General features: G+C 43.2%; 1 protein-coding gene across 2 annotated transcripts in view; it reads right to left on the bottom strand.

Annotated features, from left to right (window-relative positions):
• SMPD3 (sphingomyelin phosphodiesterase 3) overlaps nucleotides 1-17,579 on the bottom strand; it is an 86,911-nt gene extending 69,332 nt beyond the window's left edge. The window contains exon 1 of one of the 2 annotated variants that reach the window (XM_083749917.1): nucleotides 17,545-17,579. The gene's annotated coding sequence lies outside the window, so the exon portion shown is untranslated. Of the gene's footprint in view, nucleotides 1-10,608; nucleotides 10,629-17,544 lie in introns of those variants that run through there. The other variant, XM_083749918.1, reaches the window with a different exon arrangement.

Here is a 17,579-nt window from a genome sequence, read left to right as displayed (position 1 = left end):
ACAAAAGTGTCTTGTCAGGAAATCAAGGAGTATAATGAAGAAAAATAGGACTTGTAGAAAGATGGGCCACTGTTTACTAGCAGCTGAGATCACAGATGAGGGCCGAGAGAAAGCGGTATTTATCCCTGTCTGTGGCAGAAAAACACACTTCCTCTCAAGAAGCTTGATGTGGCCTCAAAAGCAAGGAGACAAAAGTGAAATTGCAGGCTCCATGCTGGGGAGACTGTTCCTGCGATGGGATCAGTGTGTGCCCTTGCCAATACGAAGGCCCAAAGAGGGACCAACAAGGTAATAAAAGTGAAAAGGCCAGATGTCTTTGGCCGAAATAACTCAAAACCACTCAGACTTGATTGGATGGACCTGAAGAAAATGAGAGTGGAACAGGAAGTCCTAGGATGCCCATCCTTCTGTGTTCCAAGAGGGCATTACAAGCAAGGATTTATGTCCAAGAGAAAAGCCAGCCAAAGCTTTCGAAAGCCAGACCTGAAGGCTCCAAAAGCCTTCAGAGAGGAGACTGGTGCTGAAGTGGACATTGCGGAGAAATAAATAGGGGCCTATCCTTTCACTAAGTGGTAGACTTCGGCTGGTGGAACATTGTTGCATGAGAGAAGATATTACCAGAGATTGTTGTGCAACCGTTAAAGATGGTTGTGCAACCAGTTAGCACACATAGAATTGTAGAGTTGGAAGGAACCTCAAGGGTCATCTAGTCCTACCCCCTGCAATGCAGGAATCTTTTGCCCAATGTATGGCTTGAACCCACAACCTTAAGAGTCTCATGGTCTACCAACTGAGCTAAAAGGCAAAGCTTCCTAATTATGCACTTTCCAAAACAATAGAAGAACAAAAAATCCTTTAAATTTCTTACTTATTTGAATTTTGCAATGCACCTCTCTAATAGTGAATTGTATACAAAAATGTATATATTGGGATAAAGTGTACATAAAACAGAATACATTAATGAAAATAACATGCAAAAATGCATTGGGCAAATGTGCATATTTAAAAATGTATATCGGGCATAATTTGCATTAAAATGCTTATGAATTTTCATGAGGACTTAAGAAAAACCCACAAACTGATGTGGAAGTGTGAACTGAATTTAAGATTGGGAATTTTTCCACATTTTGCAGTGCCGTTCTCCAGCCATGTAATGTGTACAAAAATGCATACAGGAGGCTCTGTGAGTGTTTTTGGTGTTTCAAAAACAGTCGCTCAGAATATACCTCAGCTATGGAAATCATGCAGGCATTTATCGCCCATAAGCGAACACTGCTAGGCCGACGCACACCAAATGTCTTTGTGAGGTAGCGAGGGAGAGGTCAGCCTCTGCAAACAGCCACTCTCAGGGGGCAGAGATATTCTGTGCACAAGCACCTCCTGTCTGCTTTGGCAGCCACAGAGCTTGGCTGCTTGACCAAAGAGCCAGTGTGCAGCCAGCAGGATGCTTCTCAACACCCCCACAGGTCATTCAAGGTTGCGGAGTCAAGAGACTTTTCCATCCTATAGGCTGGAAAAAAGAAGAAGCCCCAAAGTTGGGGTTTCACCCAGCTCAGAAAGAGAACTGAACTGCTGCGAACTAATACTGTTGCCAAGCTTCAGAATTACCCAGTTTGAATTGGAATATATGAATTTGGCCTAGTTATAATCTGTGCTAGCATTCCAAGCATGGCTCATTGGTCTTCTCTAAGCCTTGAATTACAACCCGAGCCAAATTTCTTCTTTTTTGCAAAATCTCCCCCTAAAATGGAAGTTTTTGAGGCAATTTGCCCCCAAAGCAACACTTCAGATATGGGTTGCCATAGCTGGACATTTTTACCAATTTTGGGACATTCTGACTGCTATTTCTGACGGACGAATCCAGGATATTTCCAGGAAATTCCAGATGTATGGCAGCCCTATCCTAGTAACTCTTGTCTATTCTGATATATTTGCAATCTGTTGTAAGATGCCAAGTGAACTTTGGCTAGTAGGTGGGGTCTACATACTATAAAAATGTAAAGTGCAGAATATTTTTTGGGAGTAGTGATGCTACATAATATGCCCTTCCCACAGGGCAGTCTGCTGGGGAAGCGAATCTCATTGCGTTGACTTATTGTAGCAGCTCTGGGTTTTTCTTCCAGTGAAGAAAGAAAAGAAGAAATAAGCCTCCAATACTTTATATTTTAAGGGACGCGGGTGGCGCTATGGGTAAAAGCCGCAGCGCCTAGGGCTTGCCGATCGAAAGGTTGGCGGTTCAAATCCCCGCGGCGGGGTGCGCTCCCGTTGCTCGGTCCCAGCGCCTGCCAACCTAGCAGTTCGAAAGCACCTCCGGGTGCAAGTAGATAAATAGGGACCGCTTACTAGCGGGAAGGTAAACGGCGTTTCCGTGTGCAGCTCAGGCTCGCCAGAACAGCGATGTCACACTGGCCACGTGACCCGGAAGTGTCTTCGAACAGCGCTGGCCCCTGGCCTCTTGAGTGAGATGGGCGCACAACCCCAGAGTCTGGCAAGACTGGCCCGTACGGGCAGGGGTACCTTTACCTTTACCTTACTTTATATTTTATTTTCAGGTACAGTTTAAACACACATAGAATTTCATCCCATGCACTCCTGATGCAACGCAGGAAAAATTGGGCACCGCTCTCTTTTCAGCTAGACTCCATGTATGGCTTAAATATTGCTGACCACATACCCATTTGAATTATCTTGCCACAGGGCAAAAACAGGGGAATGAGAATTCATTCCGGGATGCAGCAATTTTCAACAAAAATAGCAATTTTGCTATTTTTCCTTTGTAAAGGGGAGATGGGTCTTGCTTATTCATAGGTGATATCCTTCTCTTTCTTATGACTGCTCCTTTCCTGCTCAGTAATATTTTCTTACTGGGAATAAAATTAAGATCAACATTCCCCAGACTAAGTATTTAAAATTAGCAACACAAGCTGTTCCTTTTCTTAAATGTCTTTATTATTGCAAAGAATAACAGTGCCAGCCCTATGCCGATTATTAATACTTAAGAAGGCAATGTTGGCACGCCACTTGGAAGTTTTGTGTAAAATCCTGCCATTCGAGCTGTGGGTGCCAAGGGATTTGTGGATCTGGGTTATGCACAGGATGGAAAATAGGATCCTCACTGTTTCATTATTTGGGGCTACTGTAACATTGCTTCTCCACTCCTGCCTCCCCCCCCCCCAATACCACTTAAAAATAACACAAAATGTGTCCAGCAAGCAAAAATTCCCAGTGAAGTGAACCGTAAACTGAGGCAATCCCTTCTGCAACATTATAAAAGCAAGCTGTTGATCAAGGCTTAATTATGCAGCAATGTTGGGTGCTTTTTTTTTACTAGTCCTGTACAAAAATGATGCTTTAAAGGCTAGCCTCACACCCTCAGAGATGTGAAAAAAGCTAGTATCGTTAGGGGCATTTTGCAGTAGAATGTTTTACGGGGAAATATTCTGCAATCCTCTCATATTTATTTCAATGCATTTATTTCAAGATGGTTGCCTTTAAATGTGGGGCTCGACAAATTATTGGAGGATAAGGCTATCTATCGCTATGAACAGCAAAGGTTGTGTTCTACTTCTGGTGTTGGAGGCAGAATGCTTCTGAATACCAGTTGCTGGGAAGAGAGCTGTGGTGCCATTGTCCTGCTTATGGGTTTCTTATCCGCATCTTTGTTGACCACTGTGAGAAAAGGATGATGGATGAGATGGGCCCTTGGTCTGATCCAGCAAGGCCTCTCATGGAGCCTCCACATGGTGACATAAACTGGGGGGGGGGCAAGATCTGTTGCATATTAAGCTTGCTTCCTGCTTAATTTTGAAAGACTAAATGGTTTATTGTGGCGCAAGTGTTAGAAAGAATTAGAAAGGTTATGTCATAATAAATGTCAGGGTTGCATCCCCTCTGAAGGAGCAGGTAAGTAATTTCGGGTGCTCCTGGATACATCTTTGTCCCTTAGCTGGTACTGGTTAGGAAGGAGGTTTACTGGTGGGAGTCAGATTGCAAAAGATCTGGAGAGCACCAAGTTTGCAAAGTTGTTCTAGAGGTTTTTATGGTTCCCTGGCAAGCCTTATGGATTCTGCCCTGCCCCCACTCTAGATCTCTCTCTCTCTCTTAATGCCATGCAACCCTGGACATGGCAATATTGAGTTTTCTATTATTCTAGCTGTAGGCCACCAGTAGTTAATGAAAGGGAAAGAACACTCCATTTCCTTAGGTATTGAGGCTTTGAAAATAAATGACGATTGTGGTAGCAACAAATTTTCAGTGACGTCAGCTACAATTCCAGCTCATCAGTTTGCCAGCAATCGTTAAGTATTTATGTACCTCTTCACCACCTTTTCCAAGTGATTTATACGTAAGATTCAACTGTTAAATATTTCAGTCACCGGTGCTCATTGCAGGCTGCTTTTGGCAGAGTCAGTCAGAAGATTTCTACACTATATTGATCAAAAGCTTTCAGCATCCAGCAGAGAGACAGAGGAAAGTCTCGACAAGAACAACATAATCTGGAGCTCTGCTGGAATGCAAGCTGATTTAAAAGTTGAGACAACGGGGCAGAAGAATGAAAATGGTTTGTGTTACAGAACAACCCTCTCTTGTCTTAATTGTCCCTAGATTAGGCCTGGACAGTTTGTGCCCCACTCCAGTACAATCCATGACTATGAATGGATGGATCTGTCAGTTTTGGTTTCTTGCAACCTCTCACTTTTCCAATCTTAAGGTCAGTTTCATCTGATTTTTGCATCAGTTTCTGAATTATTATTTTTTAAGTCACCATGGAAATTTATTAGCATTTCAATCTGCATGCTTCCTGATAAGCACATTTCTTTTGTATGCAATTTCCCCTAATAAATGCACTTTGGCATGAAATGTTTATAATTTGATCCATTATAATGCTATTTTCACTAAAATATTCATTTTCACGCACACTTTCCCCTAATATTCACATTTTTGTAGATACTTTTTTTGTTAGAGAATTTTAAAGGGAAGTTACATTTCAGTTCCCAAAGTGCTGAAGGAAGTGTGAAGCAGGCTAACTATAATATAAGCACACATAATACAAATTGTGGAAATGAAATAAAAACAAACAACAAAAATAACAACTTACATTGAAGCATCATAGTAAAGAGGTTATTGGGTGATCCTGAATTAAGGTGACACAGTATAAAGTATGCCTGTTGTCTTTGTCCATGGAGTTTTCTTGGCAGGGATACTGGAGTGGCTTGCCAGTTCCTGCTCCAGGTGGATCACGTTTGATCAAAACTCTCCACTATGACCTGTCCATCTTGGGTGGCCCTGCACGGCACAGCTCATAGCTTCTCTGAGTTATTCAAGCCCACGTGGCGAAGCGCCATGGCAAGGCAGTGATCCATGAAGATCAAAACTATTATTATTATTCTCGGTAGTGGCGCCCACCCTGTGGAACACCCTCCCTTCAGATGTGAAGGAAATAAGCAGCTATCCTATCTTTAAAAGACATCTGAAGGCAGCCCTGTTCAGGGAAGTTTTTAATATTTAACGCTGTACTGTTTTTAACACTTGATTGGGAGCTGCCCAGAGTGGCTGGGGAAACTAAGCCAGATGGGCGGGGTATAAATAATAAATTATTATTATTATTATTATTATTATTATTATTATTATTATTATCCATTCTTAAGGAAATCAGCCCTGAGTGCTCACTGGAAGGACGGATCCTGAAGCTGAGGCTCCAATGCTTTGGCCACCTCATGAGAAGAGAAGACTCCCTGAGAAAGACCCTGATGTTGGGAAAGATGGAGGGCACAAGGAGAAGGGGATGACAGAGGACGAGATGGTTGGATAGTGTTCTCGAAGCTACAAACATGAGCCTGACCAAACTGCGGGAGGCAGTGGAAGACAGGAGTGCCTGGCGTGCTCTGGTCCATGGGGTCACGAAGAGTTGGACACGACTAAATGACTAAACATCAAAAAAACAAAGATCATGGCCACTGGTCCCATCACCTCCTGGCAAATAGAAGGGGAAGAATTGGAGGCAGTGAGAAATTTTACTTTCTTGGGCTCCATGATCACTGCAGATGGTGACAGCAGCCACAAAATTAAAAGACGCCTGCTTCCTGGGAGAAGGGCAATGACAGGCCTAGACAGCATCTTGAGAAGTAGAGACATCACCTTGCCAACAAAGGTTCGTATAGTTAAAGCTATGGTTTTCCCAGTAGTGATGTATGGAAGTGAGAGCTGGACCATAAAGAAGGCTGATCGCTGAAGAATTGATGCTTTTGAATTATGGTGCTGGAGGAGACTCTTGAGAGTACCATGGATTGCAAGAAGATCAAACCTCTCCATTCTGAAGGAAATCAGCCCTGAGTGCTCACTGGAAGGACAGATTGTGAAGCTGAGGCTCCAGTACTTTGGCCACCTCATGAGAAGAGAAGACTCCCTAGAGAAGACCCTGATGTTGGGAAAGATGGAGGGCACAAGGAGAAGGGGGCGACAGAGGACGAGATGGTTGGATATTGTTTTCGAGGTTACCAGCATGAGTTTGACCAAACTGCGGGAGGCAGTGGAGGACAGAGGTGCCTGGCGTTCTCTGGTCCATGGGGTCACGAAGAGTCGGACACGACTAAACGAATAAACAACAACAACAACAAATGACTAAACAACAAGAAGTATAAGTATTATTTTTGAAACCAGAAACTACCATAATTAAAGTCAGAAAGGCCACTTTTATCATTGCCATCTGTTGTGAACTTCATATTCCTTTCTTTGCAGAAGGCTACATTTTGAACACGCCTTTTGGATGCTTCTGAAATTGTCCTCATTGAAATTTCTTCCTGGATTTTGGAGTTCTGAATTGACTAGCCTTGTATACCAAAGCAGAACCAATACCTTAGGAATCCTCAATTTCTCAATGGCAGACTCTCTCTCTCTCTCTCTCTCTCTCTCTCTCTCTGTGTGTGTGTGTGTGTGTCTCCATCCCTCTGTTCTTAATGTTTGCACAGAGCCCTAAGCCTGAGCAATTTGATGCAGCTGTCACTTTCTTTGGTTCCTTCGTGACTTTTCCTTCCCAAACTAAAAATGCATAGGCAAGCATTGACAAGGTATTGTGCAAAAGAAAAAGAAAAAACCTTCTTTGGATCATATGCATGATGATACAGAGCTGCTTTTGTTGGTGATCAGCTTAACCCACCGTAGCTCAGTGCGAAAAGTCCTAGCTCAGTGGTAGACCATCTGCTTTGCATGCAGAAGGTCCCAGGTTAAATCCTTCCAGTTAGGGACTGGAATGACCCCACCTGAAACCCTGGAGAGCTCCTGTCAGTTAATGTAGACCACACAAATCTATATGGCCCAACAGTCTGACCCAATATAAGGCAGCTTCCTATATCCCTAACTTGATAGGAAAATGTGGCGGAGCACCTGCTTTGCAAGATGACAGCCCCTGATTCAACATCCAGCATCTTCAGGTAGGACTGGAGATCTCCATGGTCTTAAACCCTAGAGAGATGCTGGCGGTCAGTGCAGGCCCTCCTGATTTACATGGACCAATGGTCTGACTCTGTATGAGGCAGCCTCCAATTTTGTTCCTATTTGGAAGAATAGGGCTATAGCAGTGGAACATGTGTTTGGCATACAGAAGGCCCCAGGCTGAATGCCAACCATCTCCTGTTAGGACTGCTGAACCCTCTTCCAGTCACTGTAGACAATGCTGAGCTAGGTGGGGCAGTGGTATTAAGCAGCTACCTATGTAAGACTCAGTTGTGGGGGACGGGGTAGGTGCAAGCTGTAAACACAAGACTCTACACCTTGTCCGCATTTACCCAAGTAATCCAGTGGAGAGAGGAAAAAAAGGTCAAGTGATGAGTTCCTCTCCTCAGTGTCACAGCAGAGGTCTGGAGTGGATAATGATGGCAAGTGGGAAAGAGAGGCCATCTGCTTATTAGCGAGATGCTTTAATATGCTTTCTATATTTAGAAGGCAAGTCATAGTTAATATTTATAAGGCACGCTTTCAATCAGGTGGCTAATTTCCGCTTTCAGGCAGTTGGACACGTTATTACCAAAAGGCAGCTCTAACATGTATACCAGAAGGCAATGTTTGTTTCCTGCAGGAACAGAATTTACCGTTCCAATCTGGCGTCATCAACTGGGCTGCCTGAACAATGGGTGACAAAGGAGGGATAAGCAACCTGGTGCCCTAAAGATGTTGTAGAAGATCTGGCTCCCATCTGCCTCAGCCAGCATGGCGAATGGCCAGGGATCATGGGAGTTACAGTCCAGAAACTGCAGGAGAGCACTAGGTTGGGTAAGCCTGGATTAAAGCATAGTATCTGGTATGAAAAATTAGTCTTGGTACACATTGAAGACTCAGGGTTGTGGCCAATGATAGTCCAACTCTGGGCAGACACAATGAAATTAATGTGCATGACTAACTTAGTTCCACCCATTTCAATGCCTCTACTCTGACAAGAACTTACTTGGCGGCCACCCTAACAAATGTATTATGGCAAAAGCTTCTAGCATTTGTTAGTCTTTGAGTTGCTACAAGACACTGCTGCTGTTTTTGCTGCCACAGACTAACTCAGCTTCCCTTCTGCAAAATCTTTGGGATGGCCTGCTTTGGTTTTTAATAATTGGGATTTTAAAAGCTTTGTCTTAGGAGCACATACATAGCCACTGTACATGTTGTTCCTTTGCAATTAATACGTACTGTATTTTTTGTGTATAACAAGCCCCCATGTGTAACATGCCCCCTATTTTTGCGGACTCAAAATTAAGAAAATGAGGGGGGGAAGATTGCCCCTGTGTATAAACATTATTTTTTAAACATTATTTTTTTAGTAAAAAATACCCCTAGTATGGTATGGTAACCTCAGTCAACATGTAAACATGACCAGTCTGTGTTCTCTGCAGTGCTTGAATAGCCTGGTGTCCTTTCCCCCTTTTTGAAATATAACCAGTGTTGTATCCATCTTCAATGCTGTGAAGGCTGGCTCCCTTTGTGATATTCTGGGCCATTTCCCAAAAGTTTCTGCTTTCGTTTTATTAAAAATTAAGATTATAGGCAATGCTTGCGTAGAATGAAATGTGCTCCCGCCTTTCAATGTTCTTTCCAATGAGTTCAAAAATGCTAGGATGACTGACAAGTGTCAAATCCCCATTTTTTGTTTTTCCCCTGTTATTAATATTCAATAGCATTAAATTGGCCAGCCTGCATTTGGGATCTGGATGTTCCACACTGATTCCCTTCACACCCATTTCCATGGATCTGGACTAAAGTCCAGGTGGGGGATTTTGCTTAGCCTAAGGGCCACATTCTTGGTTGGGCAACCTTCCAACATGCCAGTGGTTGATGGGGCCAAAGGCAAAAGTGGGTGGGTGATGTAAATATTACCTGAAAAGGGGCAAGGCCCCCTTCCACTTTCAGCCTGCCTGCATTCTCTCTCAGTGTATGAAGAGTGCTACAGTGGTACCTCGGGTTAAGTACTTAATTCGTTCCGTAGGTCCGTTCTTAACCGGACTGTTCTTAACCTGAAGCACCACTTTAGCTAATGGGGCTTCCCGCTGCTGCCACGCCACTGGAGCATGATTTCTGTTCTCATCCTGTAGCAAAGTTCTTAACCTGAGGTACTATTTCTGGGTTAGCAGAGTCTGTAACCTGAAGCATATGTAACCTGAAGCATATGTAACCACAGGTACCACTGTATTAGATTCCTTCACCATAAAAGGCCTGACTAAGGGCTTATTTATAGCTGGTTCACACATGAAAGTTTATCTTTCCATCACTGTAAAATCTAATGATGGCCAGGAAATTTTATAAAATCATAAAAATAAATAAATGTGAATGGTCCGTTTTTGCTATAACACCACATATAGGATTCCCATCATATCAGAAACCATTATTTTAAAGAGTGCAGCCAATCAGATTTCAGCGAAAGAATCCCTTATGATACCTAGCATGAAATTTGCATACTGAACAACAACCGCATACTGGGTTAACATTTTCATCAACTTATTGACCAAAACCAAAAGATTCTTTTCCTGGTCAGTCACTACCAGTTCAGATTCCAAGGGTGTGTATGTGAAATTGGGAGCTTTTATCCCAATGTGCATCAATTCTCTCTCTCTCTCTCTCTCTCTCTCTCTCTCTCTCTCTCACACACACACACACACACACACACACACACCTCGAACTGTGAGATTATCAAGAAACTTGACCACCTTACTGCTTTCTCCTAACTTCAAATCACCAATGATCAAGTTAAAAAGAACTGGTCCCAAAACTGTCCACAGAGGGCAATTAAAACTGTTGCAGAGTAAAGATTTTGCCCTCGTTCTGAATTAGGTTTGTTTGACCACAGTTTACATAGCCAAATCTCATTGACTACATGATAATCTCACTGTTTCCAGCAACAGAAGACCAGTGTGAATAAAGCACCTTTATGTGAGTAGGGAGAAAAGTTCTGCTTAATTTAGATGAATGCAAGAGGACTGGTAAGTTTTGCAGCTGCAAAGGCTTTTTGAAGGATGTTCAAAAACCTCTCTAGAGTGTTTGAAAAAGCACCAGGAAGGGGAAATAAACTTCACAGTGTTTCCCTTTATGTACTAAATCTTCTAATTTCCAAGAGAGCTGCAATAAACAAACCTGGTAAGATGTTCAGCTGAATCACATACGTGCTACTTTCCAAATGGATATTGAAATGAGGGGATCTTCAATGCAGACCTAAGAAAATGGAATGCCAGATCGGCGGAGGAAGCAGCTGATAAATCTCCATATTAGAAAACGAGCACCTATTCATTTATTTTGTTTCGTAAACAATTATATACCACTTGATTGTAAACAAAAAACCTCAGAGTGGCGGCCCTCACCTTAGGCATCCATAGGAGTAGGTTGTTAGGGATGGCAGCAGATTCTGCTTCAAGTGGATTGCACCCAGCTGCAGACCTGACAGTCAGAGATGTGTATCTATCTGTTAGTCCTGTTTTATTATCATCATTTCCTATAATGGAAGATGTGGAGAGAACCCCATAAAGTGGAGAGAACCCCATAAAGTGGACTAGAACAAGCCCAGCAATAAAGTCTATGGTGGAGACAGCTAAACTATGGAATGTCGAAAGTATTAACCTGGAGACAGAGAGGAAAGAAAAATTGGGAGAGCGAGGGGTGGGGATTAGCCTGCTTGAGCCACTAGGAAATTATAGAGCAGGTGTGGGGAACCTCAGGCCCAGGGGTCCAAATGCAACCACAGGCCTCTTTACCTCACCCCTGGGAGTCTTGCATTGCTCACTGGCCTTGCTGTCACTTTTCTCAAGTGCTTTATTCTGGCTAGAATGTGCCCCTTAGACTGCGATGATTCATCTTGCTTGTATGGTTGTGGGATGCAGAGCTGTGGGCATGTTTATGTGAGTTATTTTATTCAACAATGTTTTATACTGCTTGATTTTCGTCAGACCTCTAAGAAGAAATGTTAAAACAGTTAAAAACATTTAAAGATAATTAAAATTAACAGTAAAACACACCAACTTCTATGTTTCTGGATGCATCAGGCACCACTTGGGTGGCCTCAAGCTGTGAAGAGGTCTATAAATCTGTAAAATGAAATCATACACCAGGCGATATCTCTGCAGTCATTCAGATATTCTTTCATAACTTTCCATGAAGGAGAGTTTGTTTGCCCTGAAGCCTGACCCTTGGCGTCTGCTCTTGCATATTATGGAGACGGTGGTGGGATTAAGGGTCTGGCGATGGAGGATATGACAGGAACAAAGTGGCTGAACACTAATATACAAATCGTGGCATTACAAAATCAGTTTGGGAGACAGGTGGGATGCGCGTACACACACACACACACACACACACACACACACACACAAAGCCTTCTGGAGAAGGCTTCCCAAGCTAAGCATGCTTTTTAGAAATTTCACGGCATTTGTCTCTCCTTAGATATCCCCTAGGGAACTGCGTTGGCATGGAAACCGTGAGCTCTTATGAATGGTTGACTCTTTGCTTCTTTAAACAGTCATCTGATTCTTTCCACTTTGCTTTCTAGAATGAGGCACATTGCTTTTTTTGCAAACCTGGTATTTCAGAGGGGGCGGTTAAAAGCATAAATTTTATTTCTTAATTAATCAAATTTAATATAGGAAACATATTGAAGGTGTGTGTGTAATATCTTGCCTCATAAGAAACGTGTGTGGGAATACTATTGGCAGTAAAACTGCCCCCCCCCTCCTTTGTGCATTGCTTGTGTTACATGGGCAACCAGAACTGCGTATAGTATTCAAAAAAAACATAGATTTATATAGCAGAATTATGATATTGGTAGTTTTACTCTTAATTCCTTTCCTAATGATCCCTAATATGGAATTCACCTTTTTCAACACAGCCAAACACTGGGCCAGTAGTTTCATTGACTGATCTACCACAACCCCCAAACCTCTTTCCTGATCAGTCACCACTATGCAGACCCTGATATATAAAGTTAGGAGCGCTTTTTGCCCAGTTTCAGCCAGTTTAATGCCTATTCACCAATTCTCCCTTGCATCAAAAATCTGTCTTGAGCAATCTTCACCCCATACAGTTGTGACTGTGGTTTCAGAGGCTTCTGGGGGTTGTGCTAATGTAAAGTAGCCTTCATCCCACATTGTTGCTGACCGTAGAAGTATGATCTAATACAGTAGCAATAGACCACCTTCTTATTCACTACCCAGTAGGGCCAAAACGATCAAAAGATGGAACCTAGTTAGTTTTGCAACAGCCTGGTGATTATTGGGTTGTGGTAACACAGAGGTTGGCTTTTTCACTGACAGCATCAGTGTTGTGGAATGCTCTACCTGCTGAAATATGAGAGACTCCATCAGTATTGGCATTCTGCTTGTTCTTGAAGACACATCTCTTTAGACAAGCATTCCCCTGATCCACCTGAACCTCCTCTGTTAACTGCTTTAATTGTGGTTCGACTGGCTTGTTCATTGTACATTTTAATTATGGGTGTTTCATTTTAATGTTTTGATTATTATTTTTATTGTTCATTTTAAATGTGTGTGGCTATATTTCTTCTAATTCGTTTTATACTAGGAAACCGCTTAGAAGCCATTTCGGCCAATGAGCAGTATTAAAATTCTATTCTATTCTATTCTATTCTATTCTATTCTATTCTATTCTATTCTATTCTAATAGAGCCAGTGTGGTGTAGTGGTTAAGAGCGGTAGTCTCGTAATCTGGGGAACCGGGTTCGCGTCTCCGCTCCTCCACATGCAGCTGCTGGGTGACCTTGGGCTAGTCACCCTTCTCTGAAGTCTCTCAGCCTAACTCACCTCACAGAGTGTTTGTTGTGGGGGAGGAAGGGAAAGGAGAATGTTAGCCGCTTTGAGACTCCTTAAAGGGAGTGAAAGGCGGGATATCAAATCCAAACTCTTCTTCTTCTAATGGGACTTTTGATGGTTCAAGGTATTTCACATAGTCATAGTCCTGTGAGGTAGGTCCTCCCCACCGCAGGTTCCCATATTCTCCAAGCCAAAATAGGTGTTACTGTAATTTTAAAAATCCATGTTCTTCTCCTCTCTTTGCCTCCTCCATTTCCTTTTCCTTTCTCTGTGTCAGTTTAGATTTGAAACTCCTTGGGACCACGTAAGGGAGGAAGGGCTGTTGTCTTCATGGCCTGCATGGAAACTCCCCAGAGGCACCCTCTTTGCATATTTATGCTTGCACCTTAGGTCAGATCCTCCAGGGCACTTCTTTTGTTTCCTGCTGGATCAGAACAAAGGCCTATCTAGCCCAGCACCTTATTTCATACAGTGGCCAAGCAGATGCCAATCAGTAGCCCGCAATCAGGGCATGGTCCCAATTTCCCCCTCTCCCACGCATATTCTCCAGCAACTGGTATTCAAAGGCATACTACTGTTCTTAAGCAGTGTGACTTCTTTCCCCTACAATTCTGAGATGAGGCTGGGAGACAGAATAAAAAGGTAAAGGGACGCCTGACCATTAGGCCCAGTCGTGGCCAACTGTGGGGTTACAGCGCTCATCTCGCTTTATTGGCCAAGGGAGCCGGCGTACAGCTTCCAGGTCATGTGGCCAGCATGACTAAGCTGCTTCTGGCGAACCAGAGCAGTGCACGGAAACGCCGTTTACCTTCCCACCGGAGCGGTACCTATTTATCTACTTGCACTTTGACGTGCTTTTGAACTGCTAGGTTGGCAGGAGCAGGGACCGAGCAACGGGAGCTCACCCCATCGTGGGGATTCGAACCGCCAACCTTCTGATCGGCAAGTCCTAGGCTCTGTGGTTTAACCCACAGCGCCACCCGTGTCCCGGGAGACAGATTACATCTACCTTAAGAACACAAGAACATTAACAACACAAGAAGAAGAGCCTGCTAGATCAGTTCAATGGCCTATCTAGTCCAGCATCCCGTTCTCACACTGACAAACCAGATGTTTGTGGGAAACCTGCAAGCAGCATTCGAGCACAAGAGCGATCTCTCTTCCAGTGGTTTCCAGCAACAGGTACGGTATTTGGAACCATGGCTGCCTCTAACTGTGGAGTCAGAGCATAGCCATTATGGCTAATAGGCATCAATGGACCTCTCCTCCATGAATAGACCTTACTTACTTTATTTATTTATAGTTGCTTGCTGCATTTTTATTTCTTTTTTTGGCCTCAAAACGACATACAATTTGAAGGGGAAAGCATGCAATGCCATATTAAAACACATTCGAAGATTGAAAACTTTATTAAATAAAAGCGTTACCTGGCTGCATGTAAATGAATACCTTCCTTAGTCAGCCTCCTCTAATTGCTAAGCAGTTTGAATGACAAGTATGTGCAAACGAGATCAATGTAATTAAGGTGTGAGCAACGAAGGCAAATCAATATTTGAAGGGCAAACATGGAGGATAAGGTGGCTGAGGCTGCCCTAATAGCATGTTCTGGAGCCAGAAGGCAAGCACCTTTTGACAACCTAAGTGCACGTAGGGTGGGTTAATGACTGATTTGAGGACTGGGAGGTGGGTGGGTGGGTGTCGATGGGTGTTCATTTTAATCATTTGTTCAAGGAGGGTGAGGGTGGAAACCTTTTCAGCCCAAGGACAGCATCACCTTGTGAGCAAACCTATGTTCAAAGGCATAAGCACTCAAGGATGGTACAAAGCAGGGGCCAGTAATGAGTGTATTTGCTAGAGAGACAGTGTGGTCTGGGGAGAGTTCTAAGGGCCAAATAGTGAGGCCTGGAGGGCCACATTCAACCCTTGGCCTGGAGGTTCCCTATTCCTGCCTTGGAAACATAGGGTGGTATTCAACAGAGTTTATTCGGAATAGACCCATGGAAATTAATGGATATGACTAGGTAAACTCCATTAATTTCAATGGGTATGCTTTGAGTAAAGCTTCATTTTGCTGTTGTCATTTTTTGCTGTTGTCATTTATTGCTTTATTGCTGTTGTCATTTTTTTAAAAAAAACCAACAACCTGTTGAGCTATTGTTTTAAATTATATTGTTAGCTATATTGGACTTGTTGAGGAACGGTAAATGTTTGCATGCTTAAAATAAGCAATTTATCTGGGGAGAAATTTGGATGAGGAGTATTTAGTAAGCTCTTCCCCCTACCGTATCTCCTCTTTCAGAGAGTGGTGGGAGGGGGGAGACCTAATGCTGTGCAGTGACAAAATGGGATTTAATAAAAGGTTGCACAGGAAATAAAGGAAATAAGATTATACTAATTCAAACACTGCATAAAGAATGGACCTGCTGCCTTAATTCAGGCAATTTGAATTATTAATGATTCTTTTTCCTTTCTTTCCTCCCCGAATTCTCTGTGAATGTTCCCTTGGTAAGACTTCCTCGATGCCTGGATCAGGAAATTGGGGAAATCAGTTTTCTAAAAGGTCAAATGCTAACAGCGAGCAAGATTTGTTCTTTCACACATGGCCTGGTTTCCTTCACTGGCAGAGGCTGGAAATCATAACCTCGCACGTTCTGTACGGAGAGCAAAGGAAAGAATAAGCACCCAATGTCCGTGAGCTACCTTTCTCTGTGCAGAATACAATCCTGTAAAATGCAAGGCACTTTCCCCTGAGGGTCAGATTGGCTAATGAAAACCACATATCTTAAAATACAATTCACAAGCAATAGGAGATGAAATACTACAACAGAAAGCTTTTTTAAAAAATGCATTCAAAAGCCCGAGAAAACGCAGGAGCCAAGCATCATTCCCTGCCCAAGTAAGATCTACAAACTTGGGGCAACACAGGGAGGCCACTGAAAATGGCATCCCTTGCAATGGTTTCTCTCCATGTCATTGTGACATCATCATAGTGTGCCTTCATCCAAAGCCTTGCTCTCTGGTGTTGCCTGAAGGGCCTTCCCTTGCTGGAAGACTTCAAAGAGAAAGGAGGCAGGCATCTGTTGGGTGTTTCCCATATCTCAGGGATGAGGTCCTTTGCAGCTCAAGGGCCACATTCCCTATGGGAAAACTTCCCAGAGCCACAAGCCAGTGGTGGATGGGGCCAGAGGCAAAAGTGGGTGGGGCAACATGTGTACATTTCACCTATGGCACACACAAGCACACCCCTCTCTATTCACCATCTTGCAAGAGGCATTACATTACCAGAGTTCAAGTCAAGGAAAAAGACTTGGGATGTGAAGCAGGGCCAGTGAGGGGTGTGACCTGGGAAGAGTTCTGAGGGCCAGATAGAGAAGCCTAGAGGGCCACAATCAACCTGGGGCCTGAGGTTCCCCATCCCTGCTATAGCGGTTAGACTAGGTAAAAAGTCCCTTATATATTTTTTTTCTGTAATTCCCAAACCAGAGCCAATGTTGTCGATTTGAGGCAGGAACACTGATACCATGTTCTCGGGATGTGAGTCACTTTCACATATTAACTGTATAAAGAGGGTCCATGTAATTAAAAAGAAATACGTTTTCCTGAGTCACTGAGATTTCATGCCCTACTGACCTCCTCCTATACCTCAAACAGGGCCAAACTCCATGCGAGGGCATAAAATGGACCCAATTTAGACATAAAAAATAGCAACATTCAGAATCCAGAGGGATAAAATTTCAGTCACCCAGGATACTCTGCAGTTGGCCTCACAGTCATCAAATTCCGACAAAAAATATTTCAAAGGGAGTGTCTACAGTAAAAACTGTTGAATTAGAATTTCTCAGCAAGTTTGATTTGATTGCTTAGAGCTCAGTCGAAACCAAGGTTTCCTTTCCCACTACAGATGTGAAATTATTGATTGGATTATGTTGTTCCCAACACTGCAAATTGTCACTGTGCTTATCTTGGTTTCCTTTGATTTTCCATAGAAACGCCACAGCTTTTGTGCTGGACCACTTCAGCATGGGGTTGGGAGTGGAACTGCACAACCTGAATGCTCCCCTGGAATATAATAGCCACCTGGACAGACAAAATTAGTATCCCAGGTATGTAAGTTCTAAGGTGAACTTAACTCCCTAAAACAGTTGTCGTAATAATGATGAGCCTGAAGCCCCATGTCATTTCTTCGAGGCTGTTGTAGATCATTTCTAAGGGTACATTTTGAAATTCTGATAAACTATAGAAACAAGTGACTCACCTGAAAAAGACCTGCTACTGTCTTGGGCTCCCTGT

The sequence above is a fragment of the Podarcis gaigeae genome (genome assembly GCF_964106915.1).
Source record: "Podarcis gaigeae genome assembly, chromosome: 8".
NCBI lineage: Eukaryota > Metazoa > Chordata > Lepidosauria > Squamata > Lacertidae > Podarcis > Podarcis gaigeae.
This window is presented reverse-complemented; position numbering and strand designations above follow the sequence as displayed.